The following is a 26095-nucleotide window of genomic DNA, read 5'->3' as shown; positions in this document are numbered from 1 at the left end:
CCAGATGGGCTTATTTTTTGCTCAGTTTGATTCCGAGATAACTTACTTACCTGGGAAGGAAAACCAGCTTGCAGTTGCATTGTCTCGAAGTTTAGGTGAAGAATCCGGACAATATAATGGACATGAACTATTGCTGGCAGGAAAACTATTCATAGGGACCGTCAATACCTTCCTTTAACAAGTGCAAGCTGCCCAGAAGGCACAGGACAGACCTCCCGACAGACCTCCCAGAGTCCCACTTCGAGACAAAGGGGGTTTTCTCTTCAAGGATGAATCGCTGTTCTTACCTTCCAAGACTTTACAGACACAAGCCATGCCCTGGTGTCATTATCTCCCTACGGCAGGACACAAGGGAGATGCAGCCACTCTGGAATTAGCAACATGTCATTTTTGGTGGCCTACCATGACCAAGGACATCAAGGAATATGTTGATGCTTGCCCCATCTGTGCCCAAAACAAATACACTTCATGCAAACCTTTGGGCCTTCTACAGCAAGACCGACCACCGGCAGGAACATGGCAACACATACCAATGGACTTTATAGTTGTTCTTCACCTTTCCCAAGGGTGGTCTGCAATAATGGTCACTATAGATTCTTTCAGCAAACTAGCCAATTTCTCGCCTTTACCAGGAATTCCTTCTGCATCACTTACTGCTGAAGTGTTCTTACGAGATGTGGTACGACTGCATGGACTTCCACACACGATAGTGTCGGATAGCAGCAAATCAGTTTACTTCCAAGTCGTGGACCACTCTCTGCAAACTAGTTAACATCCAGTGATCTCTTTCCTCTGGATGCCATCCAGAGAGCAATGGGCAAACAGAACAACTTAATGCCACCCTGGAGCAGTACCTTAGATGCTTCTGAAACATGGAACAGAGTAATTGGTATAACCTTCTTCCAATGGCAGAATTTTCATATAACAATACCATGCACTCGGCCATTGGAAGGAGTCCTTTCCTTTGTACGGGTACAACCCAAGACACATACCATTGTCGGGTCCATTTTCTGGCAAACGACCTACCGTGGATCACCTGTAGGACTCCTTAAGACAACTTCACAAGAAAGCACAAGATAACCTGCAGGAGAGCCATCAGAATTACAAAAGATGGGCTGATCTGAGGAGGAAATCCAATCCATCATCGAATACAGGCACCAAGGTTTGGTTGTTAACCAAGTTTCTACTCAGGAGGATGTACCCAGGGAAGTTTTCATCCAGATATATTGGGCCTTTTAAGATAGATAAATCTGGTTGCTTTCAGCCTGTCCTTGCCCAATCGAACAAGAAGAATTCATCTGGTATTTCACTCATCGTTGCTAAAGGAATATCATCCAGAATGTCATGCCCGCAAAGTCAAAAGGACACAGCTTAAGGATTCTAACCAAACCCAAGATTATGAAATGGCCAGATTACTGGATTCCAGATACAAAAAGGTAGTTCTACAGTATTTTGTATATTGGAGAGGCTACCCAATGTCGGAATGCTCTTGGGAACCAGTCATAAACATATGTGCACCAAGGTTGATCCGACAATTCACCAGTTGCATCTGGGTAAACCTGGAGGGCCGCCGCTGAGAAGGGATTATACTGTCACACTCTGGCCCTGGTGAATGTGGGACTGCTTGTGGGCGTACTAGGTTCCATAATGTTAACATTAAATGTGATGCAGCGCTCTAGTCTTCCAATATGGTGGCCACCATAATTATGCATTGGAATCGTGCCCCGGTGCATTGCAACACTGTGCGATACGCACCGTGGCTAGAGTATCCTCCAATGTTCCTCTCTGTCACTATTCTTCCCATGACCTCTCATTCCTCCCTGTTGCTGTTTGCCTCATTCCTGCTTCTGCGTACGGTGCGCACCCCTCTTTAATGTGGATTGTCTGGGTGTAAATGTGCGTGTGCCAATACCAGATGTCATGTTTCTGGGCCTGCAAGTATTCGGCCTGACCCAGCCGGTGTACCTGACACAGCAGACCCTGCCGGGCGCCGCAGACCTGGTAGGCAGAGCTGACACAGGTAAGAACGTGTATCTGCGTTTAAATAATATTCATTATTAGAGTGGGATTAAGTACATGCCTGAAGGAGTACTTGCATTTTGATGTACATCTTGTGCTGCATGGGAGTGGTTGCACAGAATCAATGAATCTTACAAAATGATGAATGTGGATATATTCACAGAGGGGTACCATACGAGGAATTGAATGGATGGGGAGGGCGGAGACAGCCCAATGATTGATAACCAGCCAATACGCCTTGTCAACATGCGTGATGGATGTGTGGTTTGCTGTCACTTTTCCATGGCCCATTGAAACCCACCTTGACCTCTGACACTTTCACTATGGCACACACGAATTTGTGTGTTCTTGTTGAGTTCATATTCAATAGTCCTATGATGGGCATATCACATATCCATAGATATGTCTGATATGTCTGGCTAATTTTGGATGGGTCATGTCACATGTATATGCATATGATGCATATGCATATGATGTGCACTTGAAACAGGCAGCAGACCTGGCTACTTTGTGTGCGGAAAGCTAGTGGTTTGGAGGTGGGGTGTTGTGATGCTTTGGAATGATTAGTCTGTGCTGCAGGTGGTGGGGGTTGTGCTGAGTGTTTTTTTGCTGGGTTTTGGGAAATTGGTGTCATGCATTCTGGTACATGTAGTGCATTTGATGTTGCAGTACAGCTTTGATGTTGTTATGCATGCTCATGATCTGTTTGTCTATTTGACACATGCCAGTCAAGGCCTTCAACTCATGCATGTTATTTCTGTGTCGGGCATTGCATTGCACACATGCATGCTTTGGTAAATAGACTCACCCAACAGCCAGTTACGCTCTCCGCTGTGACATGGCATTTACCCTGACAGCATGGAGTTCCACAGCACCATGTAATCATGGGTTGAACCCAGGAATCTGGCACAGCAGTGGGTGAGGAGGTGACGGGCATCGCACACCATCTGCACATTGAGTGAGTGGTATCGTTTTCGGTTCCGGTACACTACCTCAATGGCATGCCTGGTCACTAGCTCAACATGTGTACAGTCCACTGCACCAATCACATTGGGCATGACTGCAAGGGCATGGAATGCAAAGTTTCATGCCATTGACCTGGTAAGCCATTCTGGGTAGGCCTATGTGATCTGCCACGCGTCTCAGGAGTGCATCAATAACCTGAAACAGGACACGTGAGAAACAGGGTTGCGATAGCATGCCTACCAACATACAGTTCACCCACCGTGTGTTGGTAGGTGCCCTGGGCAAGAAAGTGTAGCACAGACATTACCTTGAGCAAGGGGGTGGATGGCAGTACGGCTCTGTATGAGGCTAACAAGGTCATTATGGATCAAGTCTACTATGGATGTGATGGTGTCCCTGTCTAGCCGGTACAGGGTGTGGATCTGGGTTTGGCTCAGGTTTAAGGGTGTGGCCCTTATGCGTGGTATGGGTGGCTGCCTGCGGGCTGCAATCTGCTGGCCATTTTTGTTTTGCAAGGCCATGATGGCCCTGCTTCCCCTCCAGCACCTCCGCCGCACCCTCTGCTTTCCTGCTTCTTCAAATTGTAGGCCTGCAATCAGGACCTCCAGCTCCAGTACTGCTACTGCTGCTGAAAGCATGCTAATGTTGGAAGGGTGTGGGCTGTGGGAGTGGTCCTTTTGTACTTTTGCAGTGCTCATGGTGCCCACCTGGGCTGATTTTGGCCACCTGTGGGCTGTTACTGCACACCTGACTCTAGTTAACACCATGCCGGTGTCTCAGGCACAGCCGGTGTGTTTTCCTGCAGTTTCCGTTCACAGAGTTGCCGGATATGGAAGGTCACTTGCGCTGACTGTGTTAGCGGCATCGCAATCCAGAGTATGATGGGCAGGAAACTTTTGCTGATACGGAGCGACCAGCACCGCTATTTTGGGACTGGCATACCTGTAATGGGGCCCAACGACAATAACAGGGAGAAAATTCTACAGATGTCTATTCCCTATTTGATCATGGTGCAGTACAGGAGGGGCCACTGCCCCCTAATGTCCATTGTTGCACCTCTTCCCTTCATTGAGGCAGACTTGGAGTATGTGCCCGCACAATTGTGGATGACCAACCCACATGACGTAGGGCTTCTAAAAGAAGTGACCCCAGTACACATTGCACTGTAGGTTGGAGCGGTCTTACCCCGACTGAAGTGTTACCCACAATCAGGGGAGGCAGAGGAGGGAATAAAAGACATGATACAGGCCCTACTAAATCAAGGGATAATAGTACCCCCCACCTCACCATGCAGTACTGCGATCTACCCTGTCAAAAAGGCCATAGAGGGGCAATTGGAGAATGGTCCAGGATTTACACCCTCTAAATGATGTAGTACACAAAGAGTTGTCTGTAGTTCCAAGTATGGCCACGATTTTGTGTAGTATCACAAAGGATGCTACCCGCTTCATGGTGGTTGATTTGAAGAATGACTTCTTTTCAATGCCTTTGTATCCTGGCTCACAATACCTTGCTGCCTTTGCTCATGGCCGGAGGTGCTGCAAGCCCAATTGTTTGTCCCAGGGGTGCTGTGAGAACCCAAGTATTTTTAACAGAATACTACACGCTGACCTAGGTAACATCCATGCCCAGCAAAGGGATCCAGTATGTGGATGACTTGCTTGTCTGTAGTGACAGTGAACAAGACTGCTGAAGGGATTCCATTACTCTCATACAAACGTTGCCCCACAGGGGGTACAAGGTTGATATGGCCATGTTCCTGTGTTACCAACTGGAAGTAATGTGCTTGATTCAGTTTGTGTCAGCGGACAGCGGGAGAATAATACCAGACAGACAGCATCCGTGCGTGCCACGCCCAGACCAGTGACAGTGAGGGACATGCAAAAATGACTGGGGTTGTGCAGTTGCTGCAGAGCATGGATCCGAGATTTTGCAGCATGCAGCAGGCCACTTCTACAGGGTCTCAGGGAGGCACAGAGAGGCAATCAAAGACTTGAATGGACAGTAGACATGTTACAAAATGTCAAGGATTAGAAAAAGGTGATATCCACAGTCCCAGTTCTCGACACCCCAGACTATACACAATAATTCTACATATGTTCACATTCTAACAGCACACTTATGACCTCCGTACTGACCAAGAAAAGTACAATTTGCCACTAGCCAGTTGCCTAATGCAGCATTAAGCTTGACTCAGTTCTGCAGGGGCAGTTTGCATGTGAGAGGGCACTTACTGTGACTGCCTTCATGGTTGAGAGGGGTTCCATGATTGTGATAGGATGCTCAGTGGCTCTGCACATGGAGCATTCATTGCTCAATGTGTTATAGAGATCGCCTTCACAGTTGCGAAGTTGTGAAAGATCTTAGACTTCTTTTGAGTCAGGAGATTACAGTTAATCGTTCTAACCAAGTATGCTAATTTCTGTGATCTAACAGACAGATAGGTAGTTGCAAAGAAATATTCTTAGAATTCTTTCAAATTGTTTATATATAGGCGGTTATATTCAGCGGTTCTATCTAAGCTTGTTCACATGTGAGATTAATGAGATGAAATGATATTTGCAAAGAAAACAGCATTGCACAGTTTGGAGAAATGAGATTACATTTAGTGACTGTAATTGCCTTTGAGATTACCACTGTTTTTAAGAGCATATAGTTGAGAATACTAGTATATGCAGGATGCAGGCAGTAACTTACATTCAGATCCTGTAACTCAGTGACAATGCACATGCACCATTCCTGTGGCTATGGAGGGGAAGGGACCACCCTAGCAGCTAAATTGTCCAAAGCCCATAAACACTCCAAAGGAATAAGGAGGTATTTGGTTGGAGGCCATTTTACATCAGCCATAGCAGTTCCTGTGTGCATCCGGGATGACATAATTGTGCATGATTCAAAGCCAAAGACCCTTTGCCACATACCTCTTCTGCTGTATATGATAAAGTAGTACATGCTAAGGTATAACAGCTATAGCACGAGATTGAGTGCGCTGTCTCTGGGCTAGAAAGGGGAGAGGAATTGAAGATTGTATCTATTGACAGCATGGTTGGGAGAATAACCCATTATATGTAGAATAGCATCGAATGGGGCGATATTTGTCTTCAAAATGACCTACATCTACCGATAGGTCGGGATTGATGATGTTGAGAAAAACAATGGTGTTTGCCAATCTACTTCCAACCTTATAACATAACCCTGGAACCCAGTGATACTGTGGAAGAAGAAAGCGACAATGTCATGACTGCAGTGAATGGATGGAAAGACAGAGCTACTCCTCCACCTGTAGAGTGTTTTTCAAAGACAGCCTTCCATATCTGACCGTGCAAAACCACACCATCAATTCCATCACCTTTGTGGGGAGATGAGCATAGGAGAGCATGTCGCCCTCCAAGAGAATCCAAAGTGCACAATTTCTTCATACAGGACAAAGTAAACAGCATCTTACCACCTGCACTCTATGCAAGAAAACTGTGTGCCAGTGAAAGCATTGAACTACATTTGGTGCCACATCTCTGCTTTGCCTTATGATGCAATAACATGCACAGGACTGAGTTTGACTCTGAAGACATATATTGCATTCCTCTAACAGGCAGGCAATCAAGGTTCCACTGCTGTACCACTGTGGCCAATACGGTTTCTTCCGACAACCTTTCTATCTGCCACAGCTCTAGTGATTGACTGATGATGACTGTAATACAAAGAGATGCCATTAGCATATGCACTTCTACGTACGTTTTATTCTTGTTCCTGTTGATTTACACCTACAGTAATTGCAGAGAGCAGGTGAGGCTGTGAACCTCCATCCATCCTTACTCAAGTTTATTAAACAATACCTCACTCAGTATTTGTTGTTTCCACAGGATTCAGTGGGACTCATCAGGAGTCAATCCCATTGGTTTGTGTAGACCGCAATTTGTTTGTTGGAGCAATAAGAGTGAACCAAATTTCTAGTGAGACTGTGTGCACTCTGGAAGTTTCAAGAGTCCTTCAAAAGGACCAGATCATTCTCATTCTTGAAGGTTGTTTGGAGGTGCAGGGTGGAAAGGACATGCCAAAAACCTGTGTGACAAAGGTGTTTTTTTTAGAAGAGATTGTGAACTTTTTAGTTAAGTACACGAGCACTAGGATTCAGTGTTTCTGTATCACTAATTAACCCCCTTTATCTGCTTGATTGTTTATAAGCCCCTCCTTTGCCATGTTTGCTGTTTAGCATTACTTTGCTTCGTGAACACACTCACAATATTTTCCATGTCCTTTCCTCTGTTCCTTTTGCCCTTTGTGTCTCCCTAGAAATCATTGTTCCTTTCATATTATTAAACCCATTTACTTGAGTCTGTGTTGTACTAGTCCTTGTATGACTTTGGTGCGTTTTCTTTACTTTGACTTCAACCCCAACCACGAAATTGTACACTTTTGTATTCATTGTTGTTTGTGAAACCTGGAAAACATTCTGTTTTGTGAATGAAGCACATCATTATTCCTGTTTTACTCACATTGTTGAGTGTATTTGATTGAATCAATGTGTTTGCCTGAGACAGTATCTTGCCTTTTTAATCTAGTTTTTATAAGAAGGGAATTGAAACCCTGAAACCGAACAATGATTTGAAGTAGAGAGTGTTAGTCGAAAAAGAGGAGGTTAACTACTCAAGTGATGAGAATTGCAAGGTGGAGGCCTGAGAGCCGAATAGTGCGCTCCTTGTGGTCATGGGCCCTTTAGGTGCAGCACATCCATAGCTAGAGCAGGTGTTTACTGATGTGACAGAGTCTTTTGTGGGTGCGATGAGGGAGAGGAGAGGAGAGGAGGCATGACAGACAAAGGGCTGTTTGCCACAGGTGGAGTTGGCGATCAGGAGGGGGCATGGGTGAAAAACAAATGGTTTTCAACTGCCATGGGAAGAGATGCAGAGAAGGAGGTGTTGGGGCTGACAGCTAAGCAGGAGCCATTGCCACAGCAGAATATTGTTGAGGGTCCATGCAAGAGACCCCACTGGTGCAGGGTCCTCTGCCAGAATTGTTGCGAAAGATTGGACAGGACTGGGCAGCAATGGTTCACTTCATGCAGAGAAAGGACAGCGTTTTGTGGATGCACTAGAGTTTTAGCTGGCCAATGCCTTAGGCCACCTTAACGTTGGAGAAGAGATGGTAATAATGGAGGTAGGAGATGCAACAGAGGTATTAGTCTGGCCTCCGAGAGACCAATAGAGTATGTATGTGGTGGTGCAAGAAGAGATGGAATATCAGAATGAGGAGTAGACCGAGGTTGCCTTCCAATAGGTGCCTCAGGAGAAGGAAGAACCTAAGGCCTCTGCAGCAGGTCATGTTATGGCAGCAGGCAGCTACACATGCACAAATATCTCTTGTCATGTTTAGGTGAGACAGTGTACACCATGCACAAACAATTCCCACCTCATCATGGGCCTCAGAGCATTTTAACTTCCTCTAGGGAAGACTGTCAGAAGGCAAAGTGATATACTAAATATGAAAGACACAGAAGAAGCAGGTTATGAAAGTCAGGCAGTTGCTAGGGGACCACAGCACATTCAAGGATGTAGAATTTAAGAATGGTCTGGCCCATCATAATACATACATGGCATCATCCATTTAACCCGCTGACACTCTCTCCCATGGAATGACCAGCATTGAGTGCATGTCCTCATGGAAGAATACATGTGTCCATCTCTGGCCCCGGACACATCAGCACATACAGCTCTCAATTAACCTATTATCTTAGCCTGGCCAAGCACCTCTGTCATCTCTACATACAGCTGCAGTGGCACTATCCACCATCAGAGCATGGCCACCACAACTACCACTCCACCAGCAGCACCAACAATAATCAACTTTAGTTGTTGCTAGTGGTAGCCCTTTGGGCAGGCAAGGGTGTACCAAATGATGTGTCATACTGGCATTCCCTGCCTGTATTATCATATTGGCATCCATGGGTAGTGGGGGTATTTGACCACTATCTGCAAAGTTGAAAACATTGTGAAGCAAGTTGAGGAAGCACCTAAGGAGTTAATTGAATTTAAAGGAAGACAACAGTACAGCATCATTGCTGATAGCATCTATAATTAGTTAGACAGCACTATTGCATTTGGTAAACCAGATCTATGGAACAACAGCAGCAACATGTGTTGTGATAATAGTACAGACTGGGTTGGTATGTTGTGAGGGCTGAAGTATAGGCCATGTTGGTTCATCCTAGTACTGTGCATTGTGTTGCATCATATGGCACCTCGAGGGTGTGGCACCCAAATTAGTCCAAGGCTTTCCCTGGCACACAGTTTTATTGTGCAGCATGTGATGCAGTTTCCTTTTTCCTGTAGTATGAAGAACTTCAACACTTTGGCTATTCTTGCTGGTGCTCGAAGACTTGCCCTGTCACACTGGCAGCAACAATGGGCATATTTGGTGCTGTGGCCAACAGGTGCTTGTATATTGCCCTTTCCTTTTCGACCTCTGAAAAAAGGTGAATATTAATATGCCCTTCCCTCCTATCCCTGTAGTAGTGGCTTTATTCCTCTCCATATCTTCATTTGTATCACTGGGTTCCAAAATCATTTCTTGAGGCCTGGTCTAAAATCGGTTACCATCTTTAGCTTGGTCAACATATCACTGACATTGTCATTATCACCATCATCCTCATACACATGTTTAGAGAGCGTGGGTGGTGGGGAGAAGACATTGAACACAACACATCAGGCGGCCCTTTTTTTTGTTTCTCCAACGTTTCAGTAGAACAGTCTGTAACTCCTCTCCCCCTCCTGACACAAAGACAGTGAGCAGAATATCTTCTGCATGCCTCCCTTCCCCCTTCACACTTGTAGGTGTTCTGGACATGTTGTCACTCAAAATTGTATTTTGTTCTTAGCCAATGGACGATAGCATGTTGCAGACTCACTCATAGACACTGGAAGCACTATATTGCTTCAAAGGTTCTCTTAGAGTGTTCAGTTCTAACTTCACACATCCCAAACATTTGGTTTGGCCACTAAAATGATAGCACACTGATTTATAACTACTGAATTGAATGTTATTTCCCACCTGCCTCCAAACAATTGTCTTCTTTACCAACAAGAAACGCATGGCAGGTATGTTTATGTCATGATAAGTGATCAGTCAATGCACTGGGATTCTCTCCTACCAAGTAACAAAGGTGCAGTCACTTACAGTGACTGGTTATAATCTCCTTCTGCCTGCATGTAGTGTGTGACTGTGCCATTAAAAGATTGCAGAGTCATTTACAGTTGGAGAATATAATCTACTACTGATCGAGAATGGTAAGGCTTTTTCTGCAACTAGTATTTGGTCTTGCCGCAAAACTCAGTGCACTCAGTTATATGATGCACAATATCCCAGATATTGTCTGCATCTAGTATTTCATTGGACACTAAAACATGGTGCCTTGCCTTACAGCCACTGAATATAATTTACCCCTGCCTATTGAAATTATAAGAACTTTTCTGTACAATATATTGTCAGCCACTAGAAAATGGCACACTAAGTTATATAACATCGAAGCACTATCTTGACTCTAATAAAGTCTCTGATTTATTTTCCGCTTTTCAAATTGATTTACAGTAACTTACTGTTCTCAAACAATTATGTGATTCCCCCCAGTACCACAATTGCATACCCAATTACAGACCCTAAATATAATCTCCTCTGCCTACAAAGAATGAAAAGATATTTTCTCTGCAAATAGTATTTGGTCTGGCCACTAAAATACAGCACAGTCAATTATAACTACTAATTATGTTTTCCTCCACACATATGTTTTAGTGCCACTAACAGATGGAATGCTGATTTACAGCGACTAGATTGAATCTAATCTCCTGAATTCCTCCTATCAATTATGTGGTATGTATTCCCCACAATGGAAAGAAATGCCATGTGTGTTTATGTCATGCAGTGTGGTTAATGGTATAAGGTAGTATCTTCAGAAGTGCCCCTCAAATAAATCACTATTTTAGTTTTCTACCTATCCTCTCATTCCTAATAATGTACTGCCTTTACCTCAACTAAAGCCCATGCCCTGAAAATATCACACAAATTAGGGAAAGTTAATCGCAGACAGACCACTTTCTGCTGTGTCTTTGAGTGCCTAGCAAGACTAAACCCAACATTAAACCAATTATGCCCTATTTAAATTCATTTGGCCTGGACCACACAAGACACTATGCCCAAACCACTGACAATGTTCAAAACAACTTGAATTTTCAAGTCTGTAATTCTGCCATTTTCGTTTAGCTCCAAACAGTTTCATACCAAGCTTACCCACAGTGTAGACAGTGCCCCAGACAATTTTCCTAGTTCTCCTTATAGAATGGGGGCTGCAAATAAGAGAATATTTTGGGCTCTGCCTATTACCCGATGGGTGCAATCATTCTTAAGTTTTGGGTTCTCACATTTAAATAAGAGATAGAAGCATGAGCATTTGTTTGATTCTGCCTATTAGACATGACACCCACATATTAGAAATGTTTGCTTTATTCTTGTTAAAGTAGAGCTTTAAACATGAATATGTTTTTGTTTCTTCCAGCTACAAGTTTGAAATCTCATCATAATTTGGTCAGAACTGAAGCACGCAAGATATTTAGGAGGACGCTCTTACAAGTTTGTTTTCACAGAACGAGTTGGTAATATATTTGCAGAAATCATCTATGTATTTATTCCAATGATTTACAACTGCAATATGTTGCTGCACTGCATTGTCTCTTCTACACCATGGTTACTCATCAAGTGGTCAATGAGCTGTTCTGGACTTAAGTTTGTAGTTTGAGATCCCATCATGATTTGGCCAGAACTGAAGCACACCAGATATTTAGGTGGAGTATTTTCCAAGCTTGTTTTCACAAAATGAGTCCGTCATATATTTTTCATTGTGAATTTGATAAAAAATAGGATCTTACCTACATGTACATACATTCATGTCAAAACACAGCACATATCCATTTAAAACTATGAATATCTCTACACTATGGAAGAGTTATTTTCAAGTACATTTTCTTAAGTAGAACTAGTTTATCCAACATTTGTACAATTGCATATGTTAAAAGAAATTCTGACCGCGCAGGCATGTGGTACGACCAAATTTATAAAATTATTTACAATGCAAATAAATCGACCCGGATATTCTGTTCTCATTGGTGCCAAAAAGGGCATTCCACCAATATATGTCAGAGGGTTTTTGGTTTCCTGCAGAATTACACTGAGGGCAAATATTATCTCCCTCGTCCTTTTGCTTTCTTCGTGCATGTGTAACTTCCAGCGCTGGTCAGAGGTTCAATCTAAATATTTAAAAGTTTGTTCTTGTAGCAGGACATGGGTGTTGCTAAAGATAATTTGTTAAATGGCCAACAGGTTTGTCAATTAGTGAAAAGGTAGAGTGCAATTTATGTCCTCTTGTGAGTTAGATGGTACTGATTCAATCCTTTTCCTTGAACAGCTTGTTTACACTCATTGGGTTGCCCATTAAATTGGAGCAATCTTTGTCTATTTCATCTATAAGACTGTTAGCCCCAGATGACATCTTGTTCAGGAACGGTGGGGTTCTTGCCATCAGACAGTTTAAGAGATTCCCATAGAGGGAGTTTCTCGTGGGCAACAAGATATTTTTAACTAAAGATAGGATCCGCCAATTAAACCAATATTCTAACGAAAGAAGGCCCAGTTTGAAGCATAATGAAGCCATGCGGAGGGAGGAAGGCAGTCCAACTACCTTCTTCCATAGGCTGCCCTCCAATCTCTCCCATGGAATGTTATATAGAGCCAACTCTATTTCCATCCCACACATTATCTATGGTATAACCTCTCCAGCATAAAAAAGAACCAGAAGTTTAATTGGAAGTTTACATCATTTTCTTTGTGGTCTCCTCATTTGAGAGGCCAATTGGTCTACTTTCTTTTCAATGTTATCAATGACAAATGATCTGCTTGATAGCCTATATAAATTAAACCCCAAGTAAATCATGCTCTCCTTATCTCAATACTTGTTTCATTGATAGACCAGTTATACCCTCCGAATTTCTTTTTGATGTTCTCAAACATATTGATGTGACTTTATTCTGCTTAATAATCAGATTATTGGCTTTTGCATCTTCACTTAACCCTAGTAGTAGCGTCTGCAGCCGTATGGGTGAATCATCCATAAATTCCACATCATCCACGAATGACAGCCTACCCACCTTAGGTCTAATCAAAGCTGCCTTTCCCAATACATCATTTATATCCGCCAAGTATAGATTGTATATAAATGAGGTGAATATCTATCCCTGGCAGAGGTCTTTTGATGTTGGAAACCTACTTGTAAGGGATCCCCAGCATCCATTTTCACCCTCACAATGTGTCCTCATGTATATACTACAGGATAGCCAGAAAATATGGTGGGATGCCCCATTTTCCTAACTTTCCCCAAAGAAAATCTCGATTTACAAGATCAAAAGCCTTGGAGAAGTCTAACAGTGATACATACATTTGGTTTGGCAGTCCCTTCATCTCACCCCCAGTTCCATCTTTTATGACAGACAGGATAAGCCTGTTGAGTGTCATTGATTGCCCCTTTCTAAAATCACATTGATTCCTGGGTAGGATGTGGTTTTCTTTGATCCATAGTTCCAACTTTTCCAATACTAGTGCTGAGAAGATTTTACAGTCATAGTCCAAAAGGGCAATTGGCCGATAGCTATTAGGATCAGACCGACTGTCCTTCTTGAAGATTATAACAATTATGTATTCCTTCCAGGAACTAGGTGTGGCACCTTATCTTAGAATATCCCTAAACAAGTGCAGAAGAACCAAAGACCAGAGTTTTGGGTTTGATTTAAGTATGGTATGTGTAAGTCCATTGGGTGCGGCTGCAATAGAGTTTGAAGATTTTATAATCAACTGCCTTACCTCTATCTGTTCAAAGTCTACACACCAAGGACAATAGTTACTTTCTTTTCAAAGCTATCTTTGTGAGGTGTTGCACATATTAGCCCAATGCAGCCGCCATTCACATTCCCCTACTGACTTACTTTGTGATATAATTTGGTGATGAATATGGACCAGAAATTCCAGGTGTTACTTTGCATTTCTTTCACTGTCATACTGAAACATTAGGTGTTTCTGTTTTCGCATCCAGTTTTTGTAGCTTCTTTATAATTCCCTTTTCTTTTTACCATAGGCTTCACTGTCAAGTGACTGCCGCTGCAGTAGTGCTAGGTCTGCCCTATGCTTTTTCTATCCCACATCAATGGGTTAAATACATGGGCATGCGTCATTTTCCTTTTTGCAGGTTTTTTTTAGCTTTTCATCTCCCGAGAGAAAGTCATGGAAAGTTACGCTCGTACACCTTTCCAACATAAATTCTTCCTGCCCGTTGTTAACAAGGGCCTATAATTTCAATGTGCCCCATTGCGGCAGAATGTTTAAAGTCTGTTACCACCACTGCTTACCACCAACCCCTGGAGTTGCTCCCTAGGTTGGGCTTTGGCATATAGATCAAATGTGGCTTCCAGCATGTTATGGTCACTCAAATGTGTGGTAATGATCTCAAACCTATTGCACTGCTTATAGATTAATCAGGATAACATTAAGTAGTCAATATTAGATGTTTGACTACCTTTTTTCCAGGTTACCCTTTTTGTTAAATCACACCTCACATTCCTGTTCACTCCCAACAAGTCCCAGTCTTCCAAAAGCTGAGTCCATTTCAAGCTGTGCATACAGATGTTCCTAGTTTCCACCCCATCTTCACCTATGTGTTTCATATTAAAGTCACCTCCCATTATTACATGCCATTCCCTACTAATCCTCCAGTCCATCAAGCACTCTTCTATATGATTTATGAACTAATTTTAACCCTACCTACCTCTCGTTCCAATATACATTAATAATCAGTATGTTCAGATGATTATTTTTAACCATTTTGTATTTTGCTGTGTTCACCAGGTTCCCAGGGATAAAGTTCGAGATGGTCTTAATGGACTGAAATTTGGAACTTCTAAAACCACACAGCAAGCCTCCTTCAGATCTACCAGCACCAGGTGCTACTGCCAATTGCTGCATAATTTGATATCCTTCTATCCAAATTGATATGAGTCAGTCATATATTTGCAGACAATATCGTCTTTATATTTATTCCAACGAGTTACAACTGAAATGATTTGCTGCAGTGCATTGTCTCTTCTACGCCATGGTTACTCATTGTGTGGTCCAGCGGCTGTTTTGGACTATGGCTGCCACGATCCTGCACCTTTGATTCTGTGGTTTATGGATCATGGGAGTTGAAGTCCATGACATCTGGAAGGTACAGATAATAACTAACAATGTCCAATGGCTTTCTTGTACACATCGGAAATTGTAACCATCGTGAAAATGTATTAAAAAAGAAAATGGGCCTTATCACAAGTTGGGCAGAGGGGTAAAATGTGGTGTAATATTATTCCAGCCTCATTTACCACCCCGCCCAATCCGGAGTTGGGTGAAAAATGGGAGTTTTACTTTCAGCTTTTTTGCTGGAGGTAAAAATCACCATTTTCTGCCTGTTTTTGGTGCAATTACCCCAAGCGGTAATAGCACCCCCAAACTTTTGGGTCTGATGGACCCAATGGAAACAGGGACTTACCGCCCCATCCCCGCAACTCGGGATTCGGGGCAGATTACGCCGGACCAAGTTGCAGTAACGCAAATTGCATTGGGTGAGATACAGGCACAATTAGCGCCGGGATACCGCCCAACATGATGAGGCCCATCAATGACAAGTTGGAAAATTCACTGAAATAACAAGCATGGTATTCAAGCAGTCTTAAAAATATATCTGGTATTGAATCTATAACATGATAACCCCTAAGAAGTGTTACATTTTTGGCTTCTTTATTCAGCCCCGTTTATATCCACATATGATTTTTTGGCTTGCTGATTTTCCCTAATTAGTCATAATTTTAAATAAACATTATGCTTTCAATTAAGCATGACAGAGGAGTAATTGAAGGGCCTCATTCCTAACTGGCAGGGTCTAGATAATACTAATGAAAACAAAACTAAAAATATACAAGAACTGGTACAATGTGACTCATTGGACTTATTTCTAGTGCTGGTATTGTAACAACCATTCGCTGTCTTGCGATTCAGTAAAATTTTGTCCATTTAATTTATTGCTAATTTTCTCCTTTTTCAGCTCTACGGAGTGTGCTGCACCTTAAAGGGCTGAGTGTTGCTGAATCTTTGAATACAAATCGGTATGCTGTGAAAGAGGGTTCTGCAACTGATTCAGATTGTGAACCTCTCAGTCAATTGACTTGCCACTCCATGTAGCAGAAACGCTATTTGACAATTTAGGACTATGCCTCCATGAACATCACTCCACAACTTCCCTTTTCTATGCCCTTTCCCTTTCACTACCAAGAAATTAGGATGTTACTGGAGCATGTGTCTCTACACGACATCCTCCACTGCTCTGGGGTCCACCTCCACCTGATGGCAATCTAGTAATATAAGCAGTATCTTACATGCACCATCTTTAAGACTTCCTCGTCTGCACAAATAGTGTCACATCCACAATGTTACCACAATAAAGAAGCCGTTGTGGTGGATGGTGCTACTGGCCCACATATGGTTGGGTAGGCTTGCATAACAGGGTGTCTTATGGCTGGTTGTTCTGATGTGTTTGATTGCAAGCAGGCCTGTCCTCCGAAGTGGAAACTGTAGATAATACTCACCACTACTGGTGAGAGGTGTGAAAGAGAGGCCAGTGGACGTTCATGCATGCTTTCTGCAGGAAGGAGCATGCCAGCAATGAATATGGTTATGTATTATCATGGGTCCCAATGTGCAACCCTTCCTAGCCATACATTATAAAGGATGTTGCAGATACACTTGGTAGGGCATATTTTGGTTGCTGCAAATCAAAAGAAAGGGAACTCTGGCATTATCCACAACTATTACATATGTAGGAGTGATTCTTTACTTGTGGTTTTGGGAAATAATGTTATTCAATATTTAACATTTAGTGTGATAAGTTTTGTTTTTATTTGTAGTGTGTATTCTCAATTAATTGTACTTGGGAATTGGTTGTCAAAACGTGTTTTGTGTAAGGATGCTGTATGAAGGACATATAACTTGACAGTTACAAAACAATAATAACCTAGGTAAACATATATAGTTGGTACTAAGTAACTTAGTAAAGTTCAAATTCCGATAGACATTGTGTCCCATTTATTGACTTTATGAAGCTATTATGTACTGTCACGAAGTAGACATTGGAACCAAAAAGTAAGCCAATATCATCTGCTTAAAGTTCAAGAATTTAATTATGGACCATCAATGCGGGAGAGGGTTTGGGGGAACTTAAATATAAATAATAAATTGCCCACAAAATGCAAGATTGCCTCCTTCCACAAATAACAAGATGCAACAGCATTCCCAGTGTCAGGATGAGTAATCAAGTTATTGGGGTCCCATACACTGACTATATGTTCTGCAGGGCCCATGGGTGTCTGTCAGAGGTTGCGTTGGGGTCAGCAAGGAGAGAGAGGCAAAAGGACCAATCCTTGCTAGACTTCCTTCCTGACCCTGTTCTTCCCACAGCTCTCTGACCTGTCACTAGGCTCCCTGACCCCCGCTGGGACCTCCTCCCACCAGTTATACCTGCGTAGGGCCTGACCAGGCCCTACACCTCCTACCTCTAGCTGGCTCACCTGTTTCTGGCTCCATAACCTCTCGTCACAATACCTTAATAAAATCCCAATCTCTTATCCGTTTTGATTTCTATGTTCTCGTTCAATGCGTATCAACCCCTGAACAATTTTCTTCATTCTCCTTATATGAAGATTTAACGTCCTCCATTTCCTCACTCTTGCCAACTCCCACCAACTGCTCATTTTTGACTGTCTCCTTACTTTCATCCCTGCCTGTTCCCGCCACCTTCCACTCCTGGTATTACTTCCCTCTCCTTGTCACTCCCCACTCTGGGGTTTTTATCAGTCTCTCTCCAGTCTGGGGTTCTTCACCTTCTTAATTCCCACTCTAGGGCTTACTCATTCTCCCATTACTCTGAGGCTCCTCTTATTCATACTCCCCACGCTAGGGTGTTTGCAGTCTCTCCCCACTCTGAGGCTCTTTCAACTCTCACTCCTCACTCTAGGGTGTTTGCAGTCTCTCCCCACTCTGAGGCTCTTTCAACTCTCACTCCTCACTCTAGGGTGTTTGCAGTCTCTCCCCACTCTGAAGCTCTTTCAACTCTCACTCCTCACTCTAGGGTGTTTGCAGTCTCTCCCCACTCTGGTGGTCTTCTACTCTGGGGTGTTCTCAGGCTCTCCCCACTCTGGGGTTCCTATTACTCTCACTCCCCCTATGCAGGTTCCTTAGTGTATATGTGCTCTGTATTCTCTTTTTCACTTTTACTACAACTCCCTTCCGCTTCACTCCTTTTTTTGCGTCCTCCTTCATTTCCTCTGCTACTGCCTCAAAATTCACTCCTGGTTTTTGTTCATCTCTCTTTCCCTCCTTTATCTCTCCATTAAAACTCACCACTTTCTTGTCTTCTTGTCTTCTTCGGAGATCACCTCCCTCTGATGCCACTTCTCTAGCTCCCCTCTGCAGTACACTCCTGTCTCCAAAGGCTCTGCAGCATCTCTCCTCTTTAGCAACGTTCCCCTCTCCAGCCTTCTTCAAACCTGTTTGCTCTTGTTTGGAGACTTCACTGAGCTGCTTGGTTTATATAGAAACAATCCCCCTACTCCTGATTGGAATTAGGGTTGCAGCAGTGAGCCTAGACTGTGTGAAATTTGGGATGGTATGGCCTCTCTCAAGATCTTTAAAAACGCTTATTGCCATCTTAAAACTCTGTGTGCAGGGAGAAGCTGACCCGGCTGTTTGTGTGGGGAATATTGTGTTGTGATGTGGTTGCAAATGCAAGTGTGCTTGTGGGTCTCTAGGGATGTTTAGGTCTCCCCCAGAGTCACCCTGTCCTCAAAGGGTTTTAGTATGGCCTCCCTATCCTTGATGGGATAATTTAACTGTCCATATCCATCCCGGGTTTTCTGGTAGGGAGAGAAGGGTATTGTGAGAGATGTAGTCACCCCGAGGGAAGTTTGAGTGTACAAATCCATTGTTTGGGCACTGTGACAGGCTTTCTGGTGTCTTCCGAGTTTTAGTGTCAGGACTGAGTATTTCTCCAGGTTTACTCTCCCCTAGCCCCCAATTCCGCATCCTGGATCCCATCTGAATTGTGGGTCTGTTTCTGAGTAGCATTATGAGAAATGCATTTTTCCAGTACTGATGTGGCTAGACCCCAGCTTCCTCAGTCTCTTGGCCAATGGTCAATGGAGGATAATCCAGGCACGGGACTTCCTCACACAATTCCATCCTTTCTATTGAACCCCTTGTAGGTGTGCCAAGTCTGCTTTCTCTTGCCTGAGATCTCCTAAAATGCCACCCAAGCCATCATTCACAATGTCTCCAGGACTGAAGTTGTAGGCATCTGGTTTTGTGGGAGGGTTCTGACTTGGTCCATTTTCTAAATTCTGGCAAGGGGGGACTGGTTGCCAAGGCTATTATTGCTTCCAGATTTCCTGAACCCCCTTTCCATTCACAGACAGACCAAACTTGCTGTAAGCTCTGATCTGCTTGTTCTTCTGTCCACTGAGCAATGATGAAGGGGCCCTGTAGATGGCATTGGGCTGCCTGTGTGTGCTACCTTGTCTTCTATTGATGTTTCCCTTAGAGTTTACTTCTTCAGCCCATCTTGGCCACCTTATTGAGTCTTGCACTTCATACAAACCTCATTATTGTCTGTTTCCATATGTAAATATTTGGGAACGCAAGAGTGAACCATTTCAATGCTGAACTCTTCTTATGGGACTTGAAGTGGGAATAGCAGCCACAGTAGTGCCATCTACAATTTCTATAAACAAATAAATATTATTCAGTTGCAGTGTTTGAGTGGCTTAGATGGCATGCATATTGAGTGATTGAGCATATGGTTTGAATACAGGGAGGTTAGCAGAGGGACTGGTGGACAACTCTGAGAATCAAATGGATGTGACTATAAGATGCAATTCTTGTGTGGATATTCCTTGGGGCACACATGAGTGGGCTAGTATCGTTCACAATAGGCTGTGGACAGATACTGGTACAGGTGAGAGTGGGGGGAACATGGAGAGGAGTGGGAGCATGCCGTACTGGATACCAAGTAGGCAATGGGTGAGAACAGTTTGTGAATGAGGGTCAGAGAGGGTATTCCCAAGAGGGAAAAGTCCAGGTACGGTCCCTAGGACCAACTCAGCATGTTACAAGTTCAAAGTGTACTATATAGGTGTCACCTACATGAATTACATTGGGCTTAAATGGGATTAAAGGGGAAGTTCTCTTAGGAATTGTATTGGCCCAAACGATGGGGCATGTATTTCTGAGCATACATCGAACGATCCAAAATAAAATTCAAATGCATCTTTGGGGCATGTATTTCTGAGCATACATCGAACGATCCAAAATAAAATTCAAATGCATCTTACCTTCAGTTTTCTCACATTTAAACATGCAAAACTCATGGGTCAGAAACCGCCATCTTGTGCTAATCTTATGCGTTTATCCATCACCCTAAGTGCAGGCGCACTTGCAGCACAAAATCACATTACCTGCTCCTCAAGGTGACACCACTAGACCCTTACGCCACTTGTCACAACACCAATGCATGTCTCATGTCAATGTCCTTTTGTGCAATCTATTGATGTGTCTCCTTGGAAATGTCAAGATGCCTCTTACCCTAATAGCTATCAAAAAACACTTTCTGATCAGACAACGTTGGAGTTCGTTAGTGTAAGTGTATGTCATTCTGAGCCTCCACAAGCTCTTTTTGCTCTGTTTCAACTGTCTAACAAGAACAACCTATTGAGAACAGGTTCTTACGCTACCTCTAACAAATAAACTGTGTAAGAGCTTTGCATATAAAAAAAATTTCTGTACATTACAAATGTCTTTAACAAACCATATTAAAATTCTATGTTTACTTGACTTCTTTTTTACATTTGTCTATGCACATTTTCAAAGTTTGGGCCTACTGCTCTTGTACTATGGATTTTTGGAACATGTCTGTTTCTGCTCTTCTTTTCTTTTATATAGCATTTTAAACTAAAACCTAATTTTATTATTTTATCCAAACAACAACTTTTTTATTTTTCTCATTGTTGATTTTATACTTCTTCTATACAGAAGAGGAAATGGCTGAGAGAGAAAAAAGCCGAAATGATGTGGAATCTGATTAAAGTTGCGATGCGCAATCATCGTACCTTGCACTTCTCAATGTCACTGGGCCTAGTAAGATCGTTTGTTTTGTCCTCCCTTGTTGCCCTCCCTTGCCTCATCGCGGTCTGAAACATGTGTGTATGAGCGTGATACAAATAAAATATATCATACCGGATCCTGATCCCAGTCGCGTTGAAGATGTTTCCACATGGTGCAACTGCCATTGATGTGACGTGATGCCAACTTTGGTGGAGATCTGCTGTTGCTGACAAACCTCTGGCTGCTTGGTCTACATAGCAAAAAAGACAGACCAGCACTATGCCTTACCCAGCTGCATTGTGTTGCGAATGGTCCTCATGCACGAATTTAGAGCAAACGTTTGTCCTCATAACCCAAGTTATGAGTACATTTTCTGTTTATACATTGTATTTTTGACAACCTAGAACCCTAACCTTTTATGTTGTTCTCCCACTACATTGTAACTTCGATGCTTCACTGGCTTTACAATTATTCTTAACTTTGAAAAAAGGTCTAGTTCTTATCTCAATTCAAAGTATTCAACATTATATTCAACAACCTAATAATAACATGTGTTGGACTTTATTTTAAGCGTTCCAATGCTTTTCGATTTTAGGAGACAGTCCAAACTAGATGAATGCAATTATTGGATCCATTCAAGTAAACTATTTCTGTATCTCTTACAGAGATTGTACAGGCTTGTGGCCTATCAAACATTTACATGGTGGATTCATGGAAGACTGGGATTCCGTGTTAGATGAGTATTACTTGCCTGTGTTGTTCCAGCCATTCATGGAACAATTCCCCAGTGACTCCAATCAATACAAAGGATTCATACAGACAGTACCTTAACCACAGCATATGTTGTAGTTTGTAGATGCCATCAACCTTAACGTAAAAATGTGACTTTTTACAAAATATTTATTTTTCTATTAAAAATATATGTATGTAATCATTTTACAAGGGTTTTTAATTATGTCAAGTGAGTATGTGTTCAAATTAAAGTTTCAATGTTTTCTTTGTAATCTCAAACTGTCACCATCAACATACAACAAGGCACAAATGCTACAGTGAAAATAAAACAAAATAGTTTAAAGGCAATTGCAGATGTTAATATTATCATTTACCAGCACAGTTCTTTTTGCGTTCAGGTACTCTATATTACACTAGATTAGATTTCTTGTTAAATTACTCTTTCAATAAAAATTAGCAATCGTCACACTTTCACTGACATACTAAATAAAATCAATGAGGAAATATGACAGATGATTGTAAGTCACCAACACCTGCAAGCATATAATATTCAAAAGTGTATGCTATACTATCAACAGGATGAAAGAGTACTGTTACTTCCATTAACAATTTTTAAATATGATTCTGTGTATATTAGACTCTAACCAAACAGTTATCCCTTCATAATGCACTTGTGTATTCAATTACTGTTATTTATTTTTTTGTTTTTTTGGCCAGCAGGCTCAACACAGTCTAAGTGAACTTACTACTCAATGAGTACTAACGTCTATCGACAATTGTCCACCTAGAGCCTGCTGTCTACAAACCAACTGTACAAGTCCACATCCCTGCAGTGAACATAACTCAATGTCCTTTAACAAGTTTCATGGCATATTACACTAGTTTCATCCTTATCCATCCCCCCTCTCTTGCCAAATGCAGTTGTAACCCGGCCCATGCGCTCACAAGGGGTGGGGTGCGTGGATGGGAAAGCACAAGTTGCTGAATATCATGTACACCGAAAAAGGGTTCTTTCGCATAGCGACCATTGGCCACCCCAGACACAGACTCTCCAGATTCCCCTTTGAAGACCACATCCCTGCAACCAGCAAATCTCTGTGTCCTTTGACTAAGTCTCTGGCCTATTGTGCTGACCTCATCCACATCTATCCACTCTCAGGTATCAATGGCAGTTCTCACCTGTGACCGTGCGCTCGCAAGGGGGTGGGTGGATGGGAAAGGACAAGGTGCAGAGTACAAAACACTTCAAAAGGGTCTTTTGTATGGGGAACATTGGCCACATGGCCACTTCACACATGGTGTCTCCAGACTCTCCTTTGAAGACCCCATCCCTGCAAACAGCATATATTTGTGTCCTTTGACTAGGTTTCAGGCCTATTGTGTTGGCCTCATCCACATCCATCCCCCTCCAGTATCAATGGTAGTTCTCACCTGCAACGGCGCACTTGCAAGGGGGACTGGGTGGATGGGAATGGACAAGGTGCAAACACAGTGTACATCTCACACGGGTCTTTTGCTTGGGGACCATTGGGCACATAGCCACCCCAGCCACGGTGTCTCCAGACTACCCTTTGAAGACCCCGTCCCTGCAACCAACACATCTCTGTCATCTGACTAAGTTCTGGGCCTATTGTGTTCATCTCACCCACATCAATCCCCTCTCCATTACCAATGGCATTTCACACCTCAGGCCATGAGTTTGCAAGGGGGCTGGGTGGATGGTAGCGAACAAGGTGCCAAATAAAATGCACACCTCAAATGGGTCTTTCACATGGGGACCATTGGCCATATGGCTACCCCAGACACAGTGTCTACAGGGTCCCCTTTGAAGACCCTGTTCCTGCAACCAGCATATCTCTGTGTCCTTTGACTAAGTTGTGGGCCTATTGCACTGGCCCTCATCTGCATCCATTACCCCTCCCGTATCAATGGCAGTTCTCACCTGTGACCATGTGCTCGCAATGGTACTGGGTGAATGGCAACGGACAAGGGGCCAAATACAATGTACACCTCAAAGGGGTCTTTCACATGGAAACCATTGGCCACATGTCCACCCCAGACACAGTGTCTCCAGGCTCCACGTTGATGAGCCTGTCCCTGCAATCAACATTTCTCTGTGTCCTTTGACAAGGTTCCATGCCTATTGTGTTCCCCTCATCCATATCCATCCCCCCCTCAGGTATCAATGGCATTTCACAGCACTGATCATGCACTCGCAAGGGGGCCGTTGGATAGGAATGGACACACCACAAATTCACATAAACACTCACTTTTCTAAGCGTTTATAAACATCTACAAACTTAGCAAGAAAACATCTCTGCACTCTACAACAGATATCGTCATCACACCACTTGATACCTTAGTTGCTGAATCAGCTCTTCTATTTTTAAAAGTACAGGTCAGTGAACTCTTGTTTTTTCTTCTTATTGTCATTATTCTCAGCTCAGTAGTTTTCACTGCTTGTTACTCAATGTACATCCTATTTTTATTTTCATGTATCTCAATGACTTCAGCAGACTCCTTTGCAAATTACTTCCTAAAGCAGTTCCAACTGTATTTCAGCACTCAATGACTCAGGTGAGTATTGATCGTTAAAAGATTCATGTATGTTCATATGTACACATTTTGTGTATATACATATTTCGTCAAAATTATCACACAATTAATTGAAATAGTTTATCAAAATGTAACACGATGAAAGGTTTGGAGTTTTTTGTAATATTGGTATCAATATTTTATTACCCAATTTTCCATTGTGGCACAATGTTAAGAGGTTTTTAAATGTTAGACTTTCCTCCCTTCTTTAGGGATACACAAATAGTTCAGTGCAATGTGAGCCTCTCTAAAAAGTTGAATAGCGTGATCTGAAAATTGGTTATTTTGGTAAATGTAGAGATTACCATGTCTGTTGTTACGTAGACCACACTGATGGAGGTCCTGACCATTACCACGGAGGAACCGACAGACAACTCAAATATCCAAATGGTGAGCCCAACTGACATGCATGTAAACTTATTTACAGTGTATGAAATTGTCTGATTTTTGTTAGTAATGTATTTTTTCTATTTAACACTGTTATGAATATATGCATTGAAAAAAAGGAACAAGATTTAACCTTGACAACTATTCCGGAATAACCATCAACCTCTCTCCCATTTCAAGTAATTTATTTGTTACTATTCATTTAGATGTGACTATGCAATAGATGTATACGGTCAGCTTCAACTTTAAACATAGTCATCATTGTTATTGATTGTATTTCTTATTGATATAAATTGTCATATTGGATATTATCACAGTATCTATTCTCTTTTTCATTACATGTTTTAAATATGTTTATCTTACATCAATATTATTATAACAACAAATGTTTAGATACAGGGAGATGTAGGAACTTCTACAATGTACTATTCTTGCATTACAACCGGTCAAGAGGATAAGGTCTAAGAAGTGATACTTTATTTAATTATATTAATGATGGTTGATTAATAATATTTTGTTTAAAAGTAATAACAAAAATAATAATTTAAAAGTAACAACAAAAATAATAATGTATTTACAAGTAAAAATAATGTTGAGAAATCAGAAAGCATAAACACTCTTGTTGTGACATTCACCTGCCCACATGCAACAATGACAGTAATCCATCCCAAGAATTACATGGAATCTTTCATTCTCATAGGTATGTGCCTACCTAAAGCTCAATAGAGGAAAATCAACATTATAATTCATCATAGTTTTGGTGGCAGTGACATATTCACTTTGCTTTGCAGGATGACAGTGTAGTGCTAAGTCTCACACCAATTATCTGTGAAATCTTTGACGTTCAACAGGTACAATTCCATATATTGTATTTGAAAAACATTAGATCTACTTAGTGTTCAACTTTCTCTTCCAAAAAAATACAGTTCTTGAAAGTTCTTACTAGTGATTTGTGTTGTATGGATTACTTATGTTAGAAAGTCAACAATCATAAAAACTAAATTATGAAGATGTAATCTTTGTGTTCAAAGAATGTAACATTACATTGTTTAACTATTATCCTAATTGTGTTGAAAGTGTTATGTACAAATAGTCTACTACAGAAGTGGTTGATATGGAAGAGACACAT

This window comes from Ambystoma mexicanum, chromosome 8 (genome assembly GCF_040938575.1).
Source record: "Ambystoma mexicanum isolate Mex_15411 chromosome 8, UKY_AmexF1_1, whole genome shotgun sequence".
Taxonomy (NCBI): domain Eukaryota; kingdom Metazoa; phylum Chordata; class Amphibia; order Caudata; family Ambystomatidae; genus Ambystoma; species Ambystoma mexicanum.
The sequence above is the reverse complement of the archived record's forward strand: the minus strand, read 5'-3'. Positions refer to the sequence as shown.